This window comes from Lithobates pipiens, unplaced genomic scaffold (genome assembly GCF_037356315.1).
Source record: "Lithobates pipiens isolate NorthernLeopardFrog02 unplaced genomic scaffold, aLitPip1_a1.2 Scaffold_23, whole genome shotgun sequence".
Classification (NCBI taxonomy): domain Eukaryota; kingdom Metazoa; phylum Chordata; class Amphibia; order Anura; family Ranidae; genus Lithobates; species Lithobates pipiens.
In genome coordinates this window covers 224,871,109-224,890,630 of record NW_027507785.1, presented here as the reverse complement: position 1 = coordinate 224,890,630, position 19,522 = coordinate 224,871,109, and the positions used below count along the sequence as shown (strand labels likewise).

The 19,522-nt window shown below is 45.0% G+C and overlaps 1 protein-coding gene across 1 annotated transcript in view; it reads right to left on the bottom strand.

The window, feature by feature from the left end:
- SNX7 (sorting nexin 7) overlaps window positions 1–19,522 on the bottom strand; it is a 204,465-nt gene that overhangs the window by 152,054 nt on the left and 32,889 nt on the right. The window lies entirely within an intron of this gene.

Here is a 19,522-nt window from a genome sequence, read left to right as displayed (position 1 = left end):
TAAAATAGATTTTTTATGGCAACTTTGTGATGCGGTGGTTTGTGCCGTAATAGGCTGCGCTGAAAAAAAGTACAGGATGCAGTGTTGCGAGTTAACACTAGGGATGCACCGAAATTTCGGCCGCCGAAACATATCAGCCGAAAATACCCTTTTCGGCAATTTGCCGAAAGGAAAAAACGGCCGATAATTGAGCCGAAAATGGGGCGGGGCGGAGCGCCGCCCATCATGGGAGATCTATAACGCAGGAGAGCCGCCTCCGCCGCCTGGCTCAGTAGAGCGCCGGGAACATCACAGCTAAGGCTGGGTTCACATTGCAGCGGTGACGAGAACCGGATGTGATTCGCACCGCACTGCAGTGCAAATCACATCCGATCTCTGTGCGATGCGAGTTCAGCCATACAGATAGTATGGCTGAATTCGCATCGCACCCGGCCCAAACTCGCACAGGACCTTTTTTTGGGTCCGCAGCAGAATTGGATCGCATGGGTGTTCACACCATGCGATCAGATTCCTGTCCGAGTTTGCAGAACGCACTGCGATATGCAAACTGATCTGGGGGTGTCATTAACATTTCACTGACACTCCCAGCAGTTCGCATAGGGCAGTGTGAACTGCTGCCGGGAGGTATGCGATGCGGGAACCCGCCGCGGATTTGCGGCGTTCCCGCATCGCTGTAAAGCGAACCCAGCTTAAAGCTGTGATGTTCCCGGCGCTCTACTGAGCCAGGCGGTGGAGGCGGCTCTCCTCTCTCTTCGCTGCATCGCTGGCTGCACGGGGGACCAGCACGCTGGCTGCACGGGGGGACAACACACTGGCTGCACGGGGGGACAACACACTGGCTGCACGGGGGGACAACACACTGGCTGCACGGGGGGACAACACACTGGCTGCACGGGGGGACAACACACTGGCTGCACGGGGGGACAACACACTGGCTGCACGGGGGGACAACACACTGGCTGCACGGGGGGACAACACACTGGCTGCACGGGGGGACAACACACTGGCTGCACGGGGGGACAACACACTGGCTGCACGGGGGGACAACACACTGGCTGCACGGGGGGACAACACACTGGCTGCACGGGGGGACAACACACTGGCTGCACGGGGGGACAACACACTGGCTGCACGGGGGGACAACACACTGGCTGCACGGGGGGACAACACACTGGCTGCACGGGGGGACAACACACTGGCTGCACGGGGGGACAACACACTGGCTGCACGGGGGGACAACACACTGGCTGCACGGGGGGACAACACACTGGCTGCACGGGGGGACAACACACTGGCTGCACGGGGGGACAACACACTGGCTGCACGGGGGGACAACACACTGGCTGCACGGGGGGACAACACACTGGCTGCACGGGGGGACAACACACTGGCTGCACGGGGGGACAACACACTGGCTGCACGGGGGGACAACACACTGGCTGCACGGGGGGACAACACACTGGCTGCACGGGGGGACAACACACTGGCTGCACGGGGGGACAACACACTGGCTGCACGGGGGGACAACACACTGGCTGCACGGGGGGACAACACACTGGCTGCACGGGGGGACAACACACTGGCTGCACGGGGGGACAACACACTGGCTGCACAGGGGGACAACACACTGGCTGCACAGGGGGACAACACACTGGCTGCACAGGGGGACAACACACTGGCTGCACAGGGGGACAACACACTGGCTGCACAGGGGGACAACACACTGGCTGCACAGGGGGACAACACACTGGCTGCACAGGGGGACAACACACTGGCTGCACAGGGGGACAACACACTGGCTGCACAGGGGGACAACACACTGGCTGCACAGGGGGACAACACACTGGCTGCACAGGGGGACAACACACTGGCTGCACAGGGGACAACACACTTATCTCTTTTATTATGTCCCCAGTCTCTTGACCACCTCCCGTACCATGTCCCCAGTCTCTTGACCACCTCCCGTACCATGTCGCCAGTCTCTTGACCACCTCCCGTACCATGTCGCCAGTCTCTTGACCACCTCCCGTACCATGTCGCCAGTCTCTTGACCACCTCCCGTACCATGTCCCCAGTCTCTTGACCACCTCCCATACCATGTCCCCAGTCTCTTGACCACCTCCCGTACCATGTCCCCAGTCTCTGACCACCTCCCGTACCATGTCCCCAGTCTCTGACCACCTCCCGTACCATGTCCCCAGTCTCTGACCACCTCCCGTACCATGTCCCCAGTCTCTGACCACCTCCTGTATAAAAATATTTTTTAAAAACAGTCATTTTCGGTATCGGTGCTGTTTCGGTTTTCGGCCTAGTGTATTTTTCATTTTCGGTATCCGTTTCGGCACCAAAAAACCCATTCGATGCATCCCTAGTTAACACCATAGAGAGAGCCAGGCATTCTGCTTAGTCTAATTCCCTGTACACACGGTCGGACATTCTGACCACAAAATCCGTCGGATTTTGTCCGAAACTTGTGTTGCATACACATGGTCCAATCGCACATTTTCCGTCAGAAATTCCGACGTGTGTACAATTCATAATTGTTGTGGTCGTGCTGGAATTAACTGCCACCAGAGCCCCACTGCTTCTGGTGTGCATGGGCCCTAAAGGCTGCCATTACTGCTAGCTGGTTGTGCAAATGGCACTGACCAGTATCAAACCAGCAAATCAGGAGTTGTGACTTCATTATGGCTTTCTAATCTGCATGCTTGTCACAAAGGCCTCATTGCACAGGGATGGTGAGAAGCATAAAGTGCAGGGCATAAAAATCCAGGTGCTTTTTCTGCACCCAGTTCGCTGCATGTGCTGTGTACAGCCTGCCATACAAGTGAATAGCTGTACACAGCTTTACTCTTAATGCTTTTTTTTTTTTTTTGCATCTGTGCATACTGACGACTTAAAACGGAAAACCTCTAAAATTTGGGAAATGGGTTTCACAGGCACAAACACTGATGCAAACAATTACCAATATTTACAAGAAAATTATTATGGAAGTTATATGGCAAGGGGTTCGTTGTAGATACAGCACCTCATCCCAAAAATCGGTTACAACAAGAGCAAGAGCAATTATTGGTCTTGTTGTAACCAATATTTAAGAGTAAGCCCCAGTTTACACTCACACGGCAACGGAACCGGTCTTAACAAGTGCGACTCAAGTCGCTCAGACTTAGAAAAAAAAGTTCCTCCACTACTTTTGGTGCAACTTCAACATGACTTGCATACAAATTCTTTTAACAGAAGTCAATGCAAGCTGTGATTAGGTCACGCATGTATGTCGGATTCAAAGCCACATGACTTTAAAGCAGCGGCAGTGTGAACAAGGGCTAAACCCACATCCAGCCATTCCTTTGTATGGCAGGCTGTATGCAGCACCTGGGTTTCCCATATGCAGGAAAACACCAGGATTTTTACAACCATCATTTCTGGCCATGGCCATCTTAAGTAAGGGCACATTATTCATGTAGTATTTACTTCCTGGAACCCATTTGCCCCTAGTTCAAGCAAGCATGCAGGAGAGTGTGCATAGCTAAGAACCCCCCCCCCCTCCTCTCCTGAAGTCTCCTGGGATGCATGACATCATTTGCCTAGGCAAGAAAACCAAAAGTAACTGAAGAGTTTAAAACAAGTAAATATGATATACTTTTCCATCTATTTACTAATTCTAGAGTCACGGTGTGGTTGCCACTAGTAACAAACATCCACCAATTCACCCCGCTGCCAGACTCCCAACCATCACTTGCAGAGACAATGAACAGTCTTTTGCTGGTTTTGTTTATTTGGGGGAGAACTTGAGTGAACCGTACGTTCCGACAGCCTCACCTGCCCCTCTGCTCCAGGAGTTCTTTATCAATGACCGTGTAATGGTAAAGACACTGCCAATGACCATGTAAAGGCAAAGTTCCTTCACAGCTCTCCCTGGGCCACCTCCTGCGATCAGCGCACCCCCCCCCCCCCCCCGATGGGGTTGCCCTTCTGCTGCTGTCCAGTATTCCATCCTCCACTTCACTCAGCCAACCACTCCTCAGTTGCATGTTACCTCAGCTTATATAGGAGGCCCATCCTCTGCCAATACCAGTTGGGGATTGGTCAGTGCTCCCATATGAGCTGCCTGTCACTCTAGTCCCAAGACCTTGCCCCTCTTCCAGAACATTCTCCCTGGAACCAGGGGAGGCGCCTTAGAACTAGAGCACAGGTGGTCACACCCACTGCTACACTAACCACTCCTAGCCCCCAGCTCAAAAACAGACAGGCCTAACCTACAGCATAGGCCTGCCTAAACTTGCCTGTGCTTACAGACTCCTAGTAAAAATCCTATTACTAGCACCTACTTATTGGTAGAGGGTGCTACACTAGTGTCAGAAACCATGAATCTGACCGAGACAGAATCACAATTAAATCACGCTTATTTATTAAATAAAAATAAAAAGGTAAATAGAAAAAGCGTAGTCAAAGCATAGCCAGAGTCCAGTAACTGGATCGAGTAGTCAGCCAGGCCAGAGTTCAATAACCAGATTGGGTAATCAGCCAGGCCAGAAGTCAGGGATCCAAGTAGAGCAACAGCAAGCAGGATAAGGAGCCAGAAGGAATGTCAGCAAGCCAGTCTTCAAAAAGAACCACAGGAGATGGTTTCTTGTGATGTGACCAAGGCGAAGGCAGAGGTTAAGTGAGCTGGACAGCTTTAAGTAGGCAGGTCAGACTAGCATGATCAGGAACAGGTGGTAACTGTGGAGAGAGATGAGAGCTGGCAATTAGCCAACAGCTGAGCAGCCCACCCAGAGAAGGCAAGGCTAAGCCAGCCCTGACAACTAGCAGCACAAGGGTTAAAAAAAAATGTGGATTAGAAGGGTAAAGTTGCACTTTAAAAACTACTTGGCTAAAAATAAGCTGCCCGATAACCTAATTGAAAGTCCCTGAAAAATAAGTAAGGGTTGCTCACCGGGTTTTATGCTTCATTCAGATCTGTGCTTTCACTCAACGCACAAAAACATGCTGTTCCTTTGCAGGCATGCTGCAGTGTATCGTTCTTTTTTGTAATTATATTTTTTTATTAGTTCAATAAGAAGACAAAGTACAGCAGCATAAATAAAGCAAATTTCAGAATGCCAAAGGCATAAAAACAAAGAAACATAATCATAAACATACAGAATGTCAAAAGCTCTGCGTATAGAACACGTAATGTAAAAAATAGGAGGCGTTGTACAAGGCCTAAGTACATAGTATTGGGTACATAGAATAGATTAGCATCTGGTTGTGGTATGACACACAAAGGAGCACAATAAAATCATATATGGTCATCAAAAAGAAGGGTCCGTTAGAAATACGGGAGCCACAACTATTGAGATCAAGGTGGTTGGTCCCCATATTCAGATTGATCCCAAAGTACACACATTTTGTTGAATTGGGGAACTGCTTCATGTACAGTAGCTGTAAGATATTCCATCCTCCTAACTTCAGCTATGAGTCGCAATAGCTACAATTGGGGTGGAGGAATAGTTGACAACAAGCACAATGGTATAGCTCTCTTAGAGGCCAAGAGGATATATGAAGTTAACCATCTAAACGCTTTAGCTATACCCGGAAAGGGGAGTCCTAGTAAATAAGGAATGGGATCTAAAAGGAAGGGGCAAGCCCACCTCTTTATGAAGCACTAACAATACATCTGACCTGAATAAGAGGACACAACAAAATATGTGAAAATGTGATCCCGTCTCCAACCCACATCGCCAATACATGGCTGAATGAGTAGGATCTAAATTGTGTATGATCTCCTGAGTCCTATACCAGAACATTAGGATCTTCACAGCAGTCTCTCTCTGCACCACACATTTGGAAGACTTTAAAAGGTACACTACCATATTTTGGCCCACATCTGAAGACTAAAAGGTTGTTTTAAAAGTGGGATCCACTTACGCATATATAGGTGTGAGTGTTCCGTAATCATGGTAGTGTCATTAAGGATATGGTATATGGAAGACACCAAGTGCAATTCATGTGGGCCCTCAGCACACGTATTCAAAAAGTGTAGGTTTTTCTAAGGTGAGAGACGGGGGGCATAGATTTGAAATAATGCTTGACTTGCAGATAGAAATAAATAAAAATTTGAGGGATGGAGAACTTTTACTATAGTTTCATAAAGGTATACAATCTGTGATTAACAGAATGCACCAAATTACGCAACTGGAGTGAGGCCTGCATCCATGGCAACATACGACCAATGGAGAGACTATCTGGCAGGATTGGGTTGAATAGAATATTGGATAAAAGGAGAGCATGGTGAGGAGGGAGAGCGAGTACTTCTTAACATACTTGTGCCAAATCAACATGGTGAATGACATTGGTGAAATACACATACGCTTCAATATGGGATCATTTCGAAGGGATCAAGATCACCCCAAGGAGCAGGCGTTACAGGATACAGGAAGCCCAGTTCAATTTCCGACCATCGGTTCGGAGGCATCTGACTAGACCAAGAAATGACAGCTTGAAGGTGGGATGCATAATACTACTTAATATCAAGAGCTCCTAAACCCCCAGCACGAAAGGGAGTCTCCTGGACAAAGACCACTTCTGCCCCAGACAATTGAAAGTCTTCAAGAGCAAGCCATCTCTTTTGGATGGAGTTCAGACCCTTAACGTTATGATAAATTAATCTTAATGCCATAAGAAATTAACAATATAACAGCTAATCAAGGCGATGAGCCAAAGAACCAATATTGCTCCAGGCAATTTCGTCTCAGGAGTCCATGACCAAGGTTTTCGAAAATGTGGGGCAACACAGGAGCCCCCATCAGATGGAAATGCGAGGAGGATGGATCAACCTGCACTCCAGCAGGAATGTAGTGCAGAAAAGAAGAAAAACTATACCCCATGGGTATGTGTAAAAGTATCCCCTAAACAGAGAAACAACATAACCTGATGTCCAGGACAAAAAAAATAAAGAATACAGGGAAGGCAATCACACCCAGAATTGAGACCCATGGACAACACTCAGAGTTTCAAGGGGGTCGTCTGGAGGTTTGAGAATGTTGCGGGGTAGAAAAGGATTTCTTCCGTTTCCCCTGAACAGGGGTCCAGAGCTGGTCGACCAAAAGAACCAGGGGATAGCAGGACATTCTCTGGGAAGGGAGGCAGACATAGGGCTTTTATGAAGGCATCTCCTTCATAAAGATTAGGGGAGGCAGTGTTGTAATCCATCCCAGGAAACAATCAGGCAAAATGGAAAGCCCCAGTAGTATTGGATGCAATGAGTTTGCAGATAAATTGTGATCGGATGAAGATTTCTGCACTTTTGGCAAGGGTAATAGAGGTCTCTAAAGATCTGGAGCTATGCCCTCTTGTACTCGATCAGTAACTTGTTGCGTTGGACAATATCATCTCTGGGCCTAGCTCCAGGTGCATCTTTCTAACGCACACCAAAAGGCACAGTACTACAGTACCATGAGTTTTGGTGAAAATGAGTTGTAAAATGGGTCAGGCACTTTTTTTTGCGCACCACACATAGGGAAGTACATTCAAATTAAATTTGCTGTGCTAAAAGCACAACAAAGAACGGGCACCTACAAGATGTAAACGGAGGCTTAGGAGCACATAACACTCCATATGAGTCATTTTGTGAAACTACACTGTCTGTAAACACCAGTATATTTTAACTCACCCGGCAATGAACAAAGCCATTACTGAAACACAGGCAGGCATGCTGGAAAGATCTGCTTGCAAAGTGCTTTCAGTGTTTTGCAGCAATAAAGCATTTTTTTGCAGTAAGTGGGTCAGTGATTTTATAGAAAGATGTACGGATAACAGCAGCATAACACATATTCTACAGATTATTATCACCTTTCAGAAGCACGCCGATTTTTTCAGCCTTTCTCCGCAGTGTCAACTGAGAAGCACAGTGCTAGGCATTTCCCAATGACAGTAGATTTCACACTAATTAACCACCTTGCTGACTAAGCCCCTTTTTTTGTGATACTGCACAGTGCCGCTTTAACTGACAATTGCGCGGTTGTGCGACATTGTAACTGAACAAAATTGACGTTTTTTTCCCACAAATAGTGCTCTATTTTGGTGTTATTTGGTCACCTCTGTGGTTTTTATTTTTTGCTCTATAAAACAAAACATTTATGCCACTGTTCCCGATATCTTCCCCCCCCCCCCCCCCCCGTAACAGATTAATCCACTCACTGGTTAGCACCATCCAATGGATGATTGCATTTAATTGGAGATTGCAGAACCTACCTTGGCTTCAGATAGAATCTAGAATCGAAATTCTTAAATTATCAGAAAGAATCCACCATACATTATACGATAATATGCATACCTTTACTAACAAATTGATTTATTGGTCTTCATCCACAGACTGTGCCTCATAATGTTATTTGTTGACCCCAACGACAGCACCTCATGCTTCACCAACCATTCCACCTGCTTAATATGGACCAATACTGTATTTCATTCCTTCTTCTTTGATATAGCAATGCTCTCCCTGATATGTATGTGTGTAATGTACAGTATGACACCATGTTTATGTTCTATCCCGGTGTGTATTTTTTGCACTGTAACCTATACTGTTTGAAATTGTATAATTTCTTGTCTTCACAGGCAGGGAAGGGGATAAACACTAGGGGGCGATCAAGGGGCTAACTGTGTTCCCTCAGCATATTCTAACTGTAAAGGGGGGGGGGGGTACACTAGAACATGAAAGATCACTGCTCCAGATCACTGGGAGCAGTAGATCCCTTTAATGTTGCTAGGCAGAACAGGGAAATGCCTTGTTTACATAGGCATCTCCCCATCTGCCACCGGCAGAGTCCGCGGGACCTGTGTGCGCCCGCTAGCCGCAGCAATGTACAGGTACATTGTTTACGCACCTGTGCCACTTCGCCGACGTATATCTATGTTGAGCGGTCAGCAAGTGATTAAAGACAAGCTAGCTAAAGGCTTCTACATACACCCCACAGTCATAGCCGAACAGCTCTGGCACTTTTTCCGGCAACCTAGACATAAACAAGCATTTAAAGCGGTTCTTCACCCTAAAGGGGAAGTTCCGCTAATCTTATCCCTCCCCCCCTCCGGTGCCACAATCGGCACCTTTCAGAGGGGAGGGGGGTGCAATTACCTGGATAATCCAGGTAACTGCACCCACTTCCGGCCAGACCGCCGCAGACCCCCGCAGACGCTCCGCCCCCCCCCCCCCCCCCCCCCCCGTTGTGTTCTGGGAAACACACAGTTCCCAGAGACACAGCGGGGGACCATAAGAGACGCGCAGCGCGACTCGCGCATGCGCAGTAGGGAACCGGGCAGTGAAGCCATCATGCTTCACTTCCCGATTCCCTGACAGAGGATGGCGGCGGTGGCAGCAGCGAGACGAGCGATCGCTCGTCATCTGCCGCCGACATCGCTGGAACCTGGGACAGGTTAGTGTGATTTTATTAAAAGTCAGCAGCTGCAATATTAGTAGCTGCTGGCTTTTAATAATTTTTTTTTAGGTGCAGCTCCTCTTTAACCCTTGCAGTGCAGGGCAGCCCCAATGCAAGAGAGGGTGTTTGGTGCGATCCAGCCCAAACGAATGGGCTAAAAAAAAAAAAATAGGATTTTTATAACAGCTTACCGGTAAAATCATTTTCTTGGAGTACATCATGGGACACAGAGCCTAAGTAATAACTTAATGTGTATATAGGCACCTTCAGGTGATGGACACTGCTATACCCAACCCAGGAAGTTCCCTCCCTATATAACACCTCCTCCTACCAGGAGTAACTCAGTTTTTGTAGCAAAGCAATATACTTAAACTGCTGGTAATGAATATAAACTGCCCCCGATATCCTATACCACCACTGCACCAATATACAAAGCGCTAAAAATTAAAACTAAAGCAGCCGCTCTAGTAAAAAATATATAGTGATATCAAAAATTAAACCTATAAAAACATATAAACAAATTAGAAGAAATAAAGTGCAGCGCGGCACTTTATTTCTTCTGTTTTCTTTGTGCACAGTATCCTGGTTATGGTGTTCAGCTGCTGATTTTTTATTGGTTTTTTACTAAGCGCAGATTTTTCTATTTTTTCTATATAAACAAATTAGCGGAGCTAATGGACAATGATCAAAATAACTCAATACAATGATATCATCCAGTAAATGAACATATATCACACAGTGACAGTGACATAACTAAATAGCCCATAATAAACTAAAATCAAATGTTGAATGAAGTGAAAGTTCAATCTTTTCAAATCTTTATCTTCCACCACACCAGCGTGCTTGTGAGACATCTCCCTCTGAAAAACGCACGCACAGAATAATATTGCCTCCCACTCATGTTCTGTTACAGCGCAATTAAACCACACCTGGGTTAAAAATGACCATCCACTTGCATCCAAGTGATAAAGATCTCTCCATATGTGAAAAATAAAATAAAGTGCTCCACATAGCTTTATAAAGTTTCACCAGTTTATTAAAATCACACCCACACTTCAATGCTTAAACTCACATTTCAATCAATAGGAAATTGCCTCAAATGATAAACCACAGCAAACAAATACAGATGGCTCAGCGGTGCACTGCGGCCGTGGCGGACCTGAGATAAAAGCTGGTATTGAATCTCTCACCCACTCCACAGTCCCTGCTCACGGTCTCAGTGTATGGTTAACAGCGAGCAGCGTCTCACATCAGTCAGATTGATTGCCATCTAGCCACACCCCTGACATGTTTCGTGACTATGACTTCTTCATGGGATCCCTTTTTTTTTTTTTTATTGGTTTTAAGGAAGATTTCTCTAGGTTGAGAATCCAACCCAAACTTTCCAGTTAACTGGTTGTAATGCGCATGCTTTGCTCTAAATGAGCCACCAACTGGGCTATTAGCAATAGATTGTCTAAGTATAAAGACTTTTATGCCCTGTGCCCTTAACCTGGCTAGAGGTGGGGCCGGGACTTTTGTAAACACCTGGGGTGAGTAGCTAGCCCAAAGGGCAAGGCTACAACCTAGAAATGCTGTGGTTCTACCTCGTGCTGCAGAAACCTTTGGTGAGCAGGAAATATAGGAACATGCAGATATGCATCCCTGTTGTTGATAGACGCCAGAAGCTCTCCTCCTAGCAGGATAGAAACTACTGTCCTGATAAACTCCATGCGAAAGGATCTTTAGGAACCGATTTAGATTCTTTAGATCTAGAATGGGTCTGACATTTCCATTCAGTTTTGGTACTGTGAAGAGGTTTGAATAAAACCCCAAACCTTGCTCTTCTGTGGGGATTTGTATGATCACCCCGTGTCAATCGGTTTAGTGCCCGAAACAGAGATTACCTTTTCCCTGGATCTTTGGGAATGTTTCATCTCAGGAAAGGCTGGAAATTTCCAGCTTGTACTCCAGAGTTCCCGTGGAAATTACCCATCTGTCCTGAATTTCCTTTTGCAAGACTTCTGAAAACTGCAGAAGTCTTCACCCCACCCTGGCGAGGAGGAGCGCCTCTTTATGATGAGGCTTTAGGACTCTGCTTTGCAGGTTTCCGGCCCCAGGACTTCTTTTGAGCCTGGGCCTGACCCTGAGGTTTTCCTCTAGAGTCTGACGACGGAGGCCTTCACCACTGACTAGAGGCAGGAGCCCCTGGCGCAGGAGAAAGAGCCTGTTTAACTGAAAGGCGTTTATACTTTTTTGATTGGCAAAAAGAGTACTTTTCCCACTAGAAATAGTTTGGATGAATTTGTCCAAATCATCCCCAAATAGCCGATCTCCATGAAAAGGGAACCCAGTCAAGAGTTTCACATGGTGCTTCGGCTTATAAATTTTTTAACCATAGGATTCTGCGCATATGTACTAGCATAAGCGCAAGGCAGAACGCCTGGTGAATAGAATCTTTAATGGCATCTATGGCAAAGCATAATGCTTTTGGTAGTTTGGCCAAATCCCGGGCTTGTTGTGCAGGAACGTCTTCCTGTCTAAAATGTTCCTTTAGGGATTGACAGGCGCCAATTGCAGCGACTGCAGGCTGAGTAACAGCACCTGCCAAGGAAAAAGCGGATTTAACAGGAATTCCAACCTCTCATCTGTTGGATCCTTAAGCGTTTGTGCATTGTCTACTGGACAAGTTAGACTTTTAGTCACACTGGAAATCTCAGCGTCAACTGCTGGTACCTTCCATTTTTTGGAAAATTTCTCCTCCATGGGATAGAGAACTGAGAATCTCTTTGGATCGAGAAAATGCTTATCCAGGTGATCCCATTCAGCATACATAAGCTGTTCTAGTAATGTATGGATAGGAAACGCATTCAAAGGCTGTGAAGGTTTTAAAGGAACCCAATGAAGAAACCAATCTTTCAGCAGACTCTATTAGGGGTAGCATGAAAGTAGAATGAACCATCTCCGTAAGAGATTCTATCAGCAATTTCTCAGATTGCAAGGCTGAAAAAGCTTCATCTGCCGTTGTTTTCATCCGCATAGGAGTCATCGGTTTGTCTTTCCCCCTGATTGTATGAGGGTAACACCTCATCCTGTGCCCACTGTTCCCCTTCTAAGGTAGGGGAGGGGGATCTAGCACGCTTCCTATCCATTTGAATGGTGGATGCGATTAAAGCCGCCAATCTTCCTTCCAGGCCCTGCAGGGTGGAGGAAAAGACATCTTCAGTCACGTATACGGGGGCCAAGATGTCAGAAGCAGCTGCACCACCACTTTGTTCTAATGGCTCACCCTGGCTTGCCATAATTGGTATTTCAGGCGAGGATGACAGTGTGGAGACATGACTGGAGTTCCTAACGCCTGGAGGTGAAATCTTTGGTACCTTTAAGGTTTTGCGGTGTCTTTTTTGGTACGCATGGACCTAAGCACAAAAGCAGAGGGAAAAAATTATTCCGCGCTAGGAAAAAAACGAAAACAAATGTACTAAATGTGAAACAGGCAGCAGCAATAGATGTGATACAACACCAAACAAATATATAGAAACAAAAAACTGCGCCAACCCTACAGTGAAAAATGTCAGAAAGTGATAACAAAATAAATAGGCATTGACCTTAAATGATTATAACAATGGAAAAACACCTTAAGTGCATAAAAAACACAGCAATGTGTAAAGTGAAAAAACATAAATAAAAGTCCATTCAAGGGAAATTCCTATGTGGATCCAAATAAGCGTTTGTGACACCACGGTGATTAGAAACGATCCAGAAGCTCATAAAAGTGCCCGTCACCGTACAATGAATGTGCTTACCAGAAAATAAGCAATTTGGGCGTTTGTATATAATCGATGGGTCCCATCAGAAGATATCCTTCTTTTTAGTGGGTCAAATCTCCATCTCCCAATAATGCCCTCCAGATATTAATATGCTTCGTGGAGCTCAGTAATTCCCGAAAAAGAAAGGGGCTAACATGGCATGATATCGTTTGAACAATTTATTAAAGAAAAAGGTAGCACACTTACATGTGGATGAGTAAAAAACAGCTTGTATAAACAGTAATAAGAAACCGGCCGGTAAAACAGGAGCCCGTCCTCCTCTCAAACAGCGTGGTGGCGTCACTGCGTGCCCTCCCAGACGCGTTTCGTCATACCTGACGTTGTCAATGGGGAACGGGCAGCGCAGTGACGCTCCACCTCATAAAGATACTACAGCGTACCAAGCCTCATTCTGAGATGCAGGGCTGGGTACTAGCACGCCATTGTGAATAATGGCAAATAGCCCTAAAGATACGATCTGTCCACTGCTGGTGATACAAAAGGACTACAATATACTATAAATCGCTGACTTGATGAACATCATGCAGATGCAGCGGATATTCAAAAAATGAATAAAATAAAAATAAAATGGATAAAAAAGGCTTGCACACACTGAAAATGACATTAAGTGCTGGCTCATGAGTGTTAGTGCGCCGCCAGGTGCAAAGTAAGTATTACACCGGCACCGCACCGCATCCCAATATTTAAAAACAGGAAAAATCCAAAAAATGAAAGGGAATTAACCAAATAGTGGGATAAGTAACATTAAATCATGTAAGGGGATCGGTACAAAGAAAACATGTTAAACCGCATTCGACATATCTAACATGTCTAACCCCTATATATCAATGGTCACTAAAAATATATAGATAGCCAAAAGGGATCACATTGATCAGAGGGTCTGTTGACTATATAATGACCAGAGAAAATGATTATAAAAATATTCCATACGTATGGGTTCACCAAAATAATCACAAGAAATTGTTCATATATCAAAGTCAAACCCTTTAATTGCACAGGAACAATAACTTGAATGGTGACGAAGGTTTTATCAATACAAAAGAAATAACCAGAAATCCGAAATGAAAAGGATATAATAAGATATAATAAAAAATAAAATATAAAAAATAAAAAATCAAAAATTTAAAATATGTAATGCATAAAATCTGTGCAAAAACAAATATAATGAAAATATCCTATATCTAGATATCATAGCCCAGTCCAACATCTCAGAACTGGCAAGGCCGCAAAGACTATCATGGTACATATAGAAAATAGATTTGACATACATAATACATAAAGAATATATATGTGTCTTACATGAAGCTATCAACCATAATATTGGGAATGAAAAAGGAAATGAATCAGGAATTGTCAATGAAGGCATTGACATCAGTGTCAATATTAAGTCCAAAGGGGATATAAGTTTTGAGGCGATGGACCCAAGACATCTCGAGTTTTGAAATTTCCCTCACTAAAGAGCTGCCCCGCCAGTGAGGCTTATATTTGTCAATCCCTAAAAAAAGGGTCTTGGAAGGGTCTTTGTTGTGAAATCTCAAGTAGTGCTTAGACACAGAATGATTTGGGAAACCAATAATGATATTAGTTATGTGTTCGTTAAGTCTGACCTGTAGGGGGCGTTTTGTACGTCCCACATATTGCAGCCCACAAGGGCATTGCAACATGTAGACCACTCCCGTGGTGACACATGTAATGCATGGTTTGATGATATGATCTAATCCAGTGGCCATACTCCGGAAAGTGGTGGTCCGTCTCTGATTGCAGGAGTTCAGAGAGCAGACCCTACACTTTCCGCATTTGTAAAATCCAGTGAGTTGGTCAAAAAAAACCCTACTCCTGGCGGGAGGGTCAATAACATTGGGTGCTATACGATTACGTAATGACGGAGCACCTCTGAATACCACTTGAGGTTTCTCACTGATCACATTTTTTAAAGTGGCATCACTACTGACAATGTGCCAGTGTTTATTTATAAGTTTTTTTATACTCTTCTGTTGAAGAGAATAAGTAGTTATAAAAGGGACTTTTCCATGGAAATCATTTATACGTGGACCCCTTTCAACTAACAGGTCATCACGATTAATGTTGGTCACTTCATTGAGGGTTTTGGTCAAAAAATCCTGTTGGTATCCCTTTTCCAAAAATCTGGAGGTAAGTATTTCGGCCTGTACATGAAATTCCTCTATTCTGGAGCAATTTCGTCTAAGTCTGATATATTGACTTTTAGGGACTGCTCTAAGCCAGGGGATGTGGTGACAACTGTCGATAGGGATGAATGAATTCCTATCTGTGTCTTTAAAGAATGTCGAAGTAACAAAACGATCCTCTACCACTGAAATATTCAAGTCCAGAAAATTGATTCTTACCTGACTCAACTCGTAACTAAGACTTATGCCCCTTTCGTTGTTGTTCAAGGACTCCAAAAAGTTCCTCAACTCACTCTCTTGGCCATTCCAAAGGAGGAGGATGTCATCTATATACCTAGCCCACAATCCAATCTGAGGTATATTGTGGGCATAGATGACATCCTCCTCCCACTTGGCCATGAAGAGATTGGCCAAGCTGGGGGCATATTTAGCCCCCATAGCTACGCCCATGGTCTGTCTATAAAACTGGCTCCCAAAAATAGTTATGGGAAGCAGCAAACTGCAGGAGAGACATAAGGAAAGCTACCTGCTGGGTAGAGAGCCTAGGGTCTCTATCTAAATAGGAATGGACTGCAGCAAAACCCAAGTTATGCGGAATGCTCGTATACAGGGAGGCCACATCTGCCGTGACCATCCATGTATCAGGACCAGCAGACAGGTTTTCTAAAAGGTTGATGACATGTCTCGTATCTTTAACATAGGAGGGAGTCATTTGGACCAAAGGCTGCAGATATGAATCGATATATCTGCCCACCCGGGAAGTAATGGAATCAATACCACTAATGATAGGTCTTCCCGGGGGACAGACAGGACTCTTATGTATTTTAGGTAAGTAGTACAGGATCGGTGTGCGTGGAGCTCTAGGGATCAGGAAATGGCTCTCTTTGTTGTTCAAAAAACCGGCTACCTGCCCTACCTTAACCAACTTTTGCAATTCCTTAATATAGGTAAGTTTTGGATCAGAGGGTAGTTTAATATAAGTATTGGTATCACCCAAAATTCTATTAATTTCTGCCTCATAATCCGCCCGATCCAGCACTACGATAGCACCACCCTTGTCAGCAGGCCTAATGACAAGATCTTTACTCTCACAAAGCGTGTCCAAACCTTCCTGCAATTCTTTTTTCATTTTACATCTCTTCACTTCCAGTGCATCTAAGTCTCTTAAGACAACATCTCTGAAGACACGTAATGCAGCAGGGAGAGTGCCGGGAGGGTTAAAAAGTGAGGCATTAGCCAAGCCTGAATGAACAACCTGTGGAACTGCATTATTTGATGTATTAAGATTATGTGTGTTGGATGATCCCATCATATATCTTTTAATATTGATCTTCCTCACAAACTTATGTACATCCATATAAGTTTGGAATTTATTTAGTCTAGCTGGAGGTACATACTTCAAACCTTTGTCAAGAATTAGTTGTTCAGACTCTGACAAAGTTTTGGAGCTCAAATTAAAGATGCCCTTACCAATTACATTCTTGGCCTTTTTAATTGTTCGGGCTCTCCTCCCCCCTCTGGTTCCTCTCCTCTTTCTCCCAGTCTTTTTATGCCTTGTGTGGGTTTGTGAAAACCCCAACTGGTAGGTGCATTAAGGCCCAAAGAGCCCTCAGCAAGTTGTTCCTTGGTAGGGACCTGATGGAATTTGGTTCTTAAAGGTTCCTGGACTGGGACAAAAGAGGCTTGCGAGTTACCTTCAGTCACAGGGGTGTTAAGATCCCTTAGTGGAAAGAAGGAGTTCCCAGTGGGAATACCATAATTCCACTCCGAAAATCCTCCCATATCGTAATAAGGAGAGGGGTTATGATCCCAATAATTACCCCCCTGGGAGTTCCACCCATCATAATAATTGTTGGGGGGACCTCTTCCCCTTGTATTTGAATGTTGTACCCAACCTCTCCCACGGGGTGGGTAGTTCATGTTGTGGGGGAGTGTGTATTCACCATTCCCATTCCCATGCCCATTATATGGTCTCGACGTGCCAAAAGGTCTAAATTGGCCCCGAGGGGGAAGTGCACCCCTATTGTTACCCCGTCCTCTCCGGGGGGAAGGGTGTGCATAGTTAGTGTTGTTGGACTGGACTTTGTTCATGGATTGAGGTCGTTTTTGATTAGACGGTTGTGGAGGTGGCCCAGGTTGTGAAACTATATCTACTGTAGGGCCCACTGTTTGTGTGGAACTCACCTCCATGCATTCCTGTGTGGGACCCACTTCCAACAGTTTTTTTTGCCACTCAAAGACAATATTGTTATTATAATCAGCTAGACAAGGGTGGTGCTATCGTAGTGCTGGATCGGGCGGATTATGAGGCAGAAATTAATAGAATTTTGGGTGATACCAATACTTATATTAAACTACCCTCTGATCCAAAACTTACCTATATTAAGGAATTGCAAAAGTTGGTTAAGGTAGGGCAGGTAGCCGGTTTTTTGAACAACAAAGAGAGCCATTTCCTGATCCCTAGAGCTCCACGCACACCGATCCTGTACTACTTACCTAAAATACATAAGAGTCCTGTCTGTCCCCCGGGAAGACCTATCATTAGTGGTATTGATTCCATTACTTCCCGGGTGGGCAGATATATCGATTCATATCTGCAGCCTTTGGTCCAAATGACTCCCTCCTATGTTAAAGATACGAGACATGTCATCAACCTTTTAGAAAACCTGTCTGCTGGTCCTGATACATGGATGGTCACGGCAGATGTGGCCTCCCTGTATACGAGCATTCCGCATAACTTAGGTTTTGCTGCAGTCCATTCCTATTTAGATAGAGACCCTAGGCTCTCTACCCAGCAGGTAGCTTTCCTTATGTCTCTCCTGCAGTTTGCTGCTTCCCATAACTATTTTTGGTTTGGGAGCCAGTTTTATAGACAGACCATGGGCGTAGCTATGGGGGCTAAATATGCCCCCAGCTTGGCCAATCTCTTCATGGCCAAGTGGGAGGAGGATGTCATCTATGCCCACAATATACCTCAGATTGGATTGTGGGCTAGGTATATAGATGACATCCTCCTCCTTTGGAATGGCCAAGAGAGTGAGTTGAGGAACTTTTTGGAGTCCTTGAACAACAACGAAAGGGGCATAAGTCTTAGTTACGAGTTGAGTCAGGTAAGAATCAATTTTCTGGACTTGAATATTTCAGTGGTAGAGGATCGTTTTGTTACTTCGACATTCTTTAAAGACACAGATAGGAATTCATTCATCCCTATCGACAGTTGTCACCACATCCCCTGGCTTAGAGCAGTCCCTAAAAGTCAATATATCAGACTTAGACGAAATTGCTCCAGAATAGAGGAATTTCATGTACAGGCCGAAATACTTACCTCCAGATTTTTGGAAAAGGGATACCAACAGGATTTTTTGACCAAAACCCTCAATGAAGTGACCAACATTAATCGTGATGACCTGTTAGTTGAAAGGGGTCCACGTATAAATGATTTCCATGGAAAAGTCCCTTTTATAACTACTTATTCTCTTCAACAGAAGAGTATAAAAAAACTTATAAATAAACACTGGCACATTGTCAGTAGTGATGCCACTTTAAAAAATGTGATCAGTGAGAAACCTCAAGTGGTATTCAGAGGTGCTCCGTCATTACGTAATCGTATAGCACCCAATGTTATTGACCCTCCCGCCAGGAGTAGGGGTTTTTTTGACCAACTCACTGGATTTTACAAATGCGGAAAGTGTAGGGTCTGCTCTCTGAACTCCTGCAATCAGAGACGGACCACCACTTTCCGGAGTATGGCCACTGGATTAGATCATATCATCAAACCATGCATTACATGTGTCACCACGGGAGTGGTCTACATGTTGCAATGCCCTTGTGGGCTGCAATATGTGGGACGTACAAAACGCCCCCTACAGGTCAGACTTAACGAACACATAACTAATATCATTATTGGTTTCCCAAATCATTCTGTGTCTAAGCACTACTTGAGATTTCACAACAAAGACCCTTCCAAGACCCTTTTTTTAGGGATTGACAAATATAAGCCTCACTGGCGGGGCAGCTCTTTAGTGAGGGAAATTTCAAAACTCGAGATGTCTTGGGTCCATCGCCTCAAAACTTATATCCCCTTTGGACTTAATATTGACACTGATGTCAATGCCTTCATTGACAATTCCTGATTCATTTCCTTTTTCAT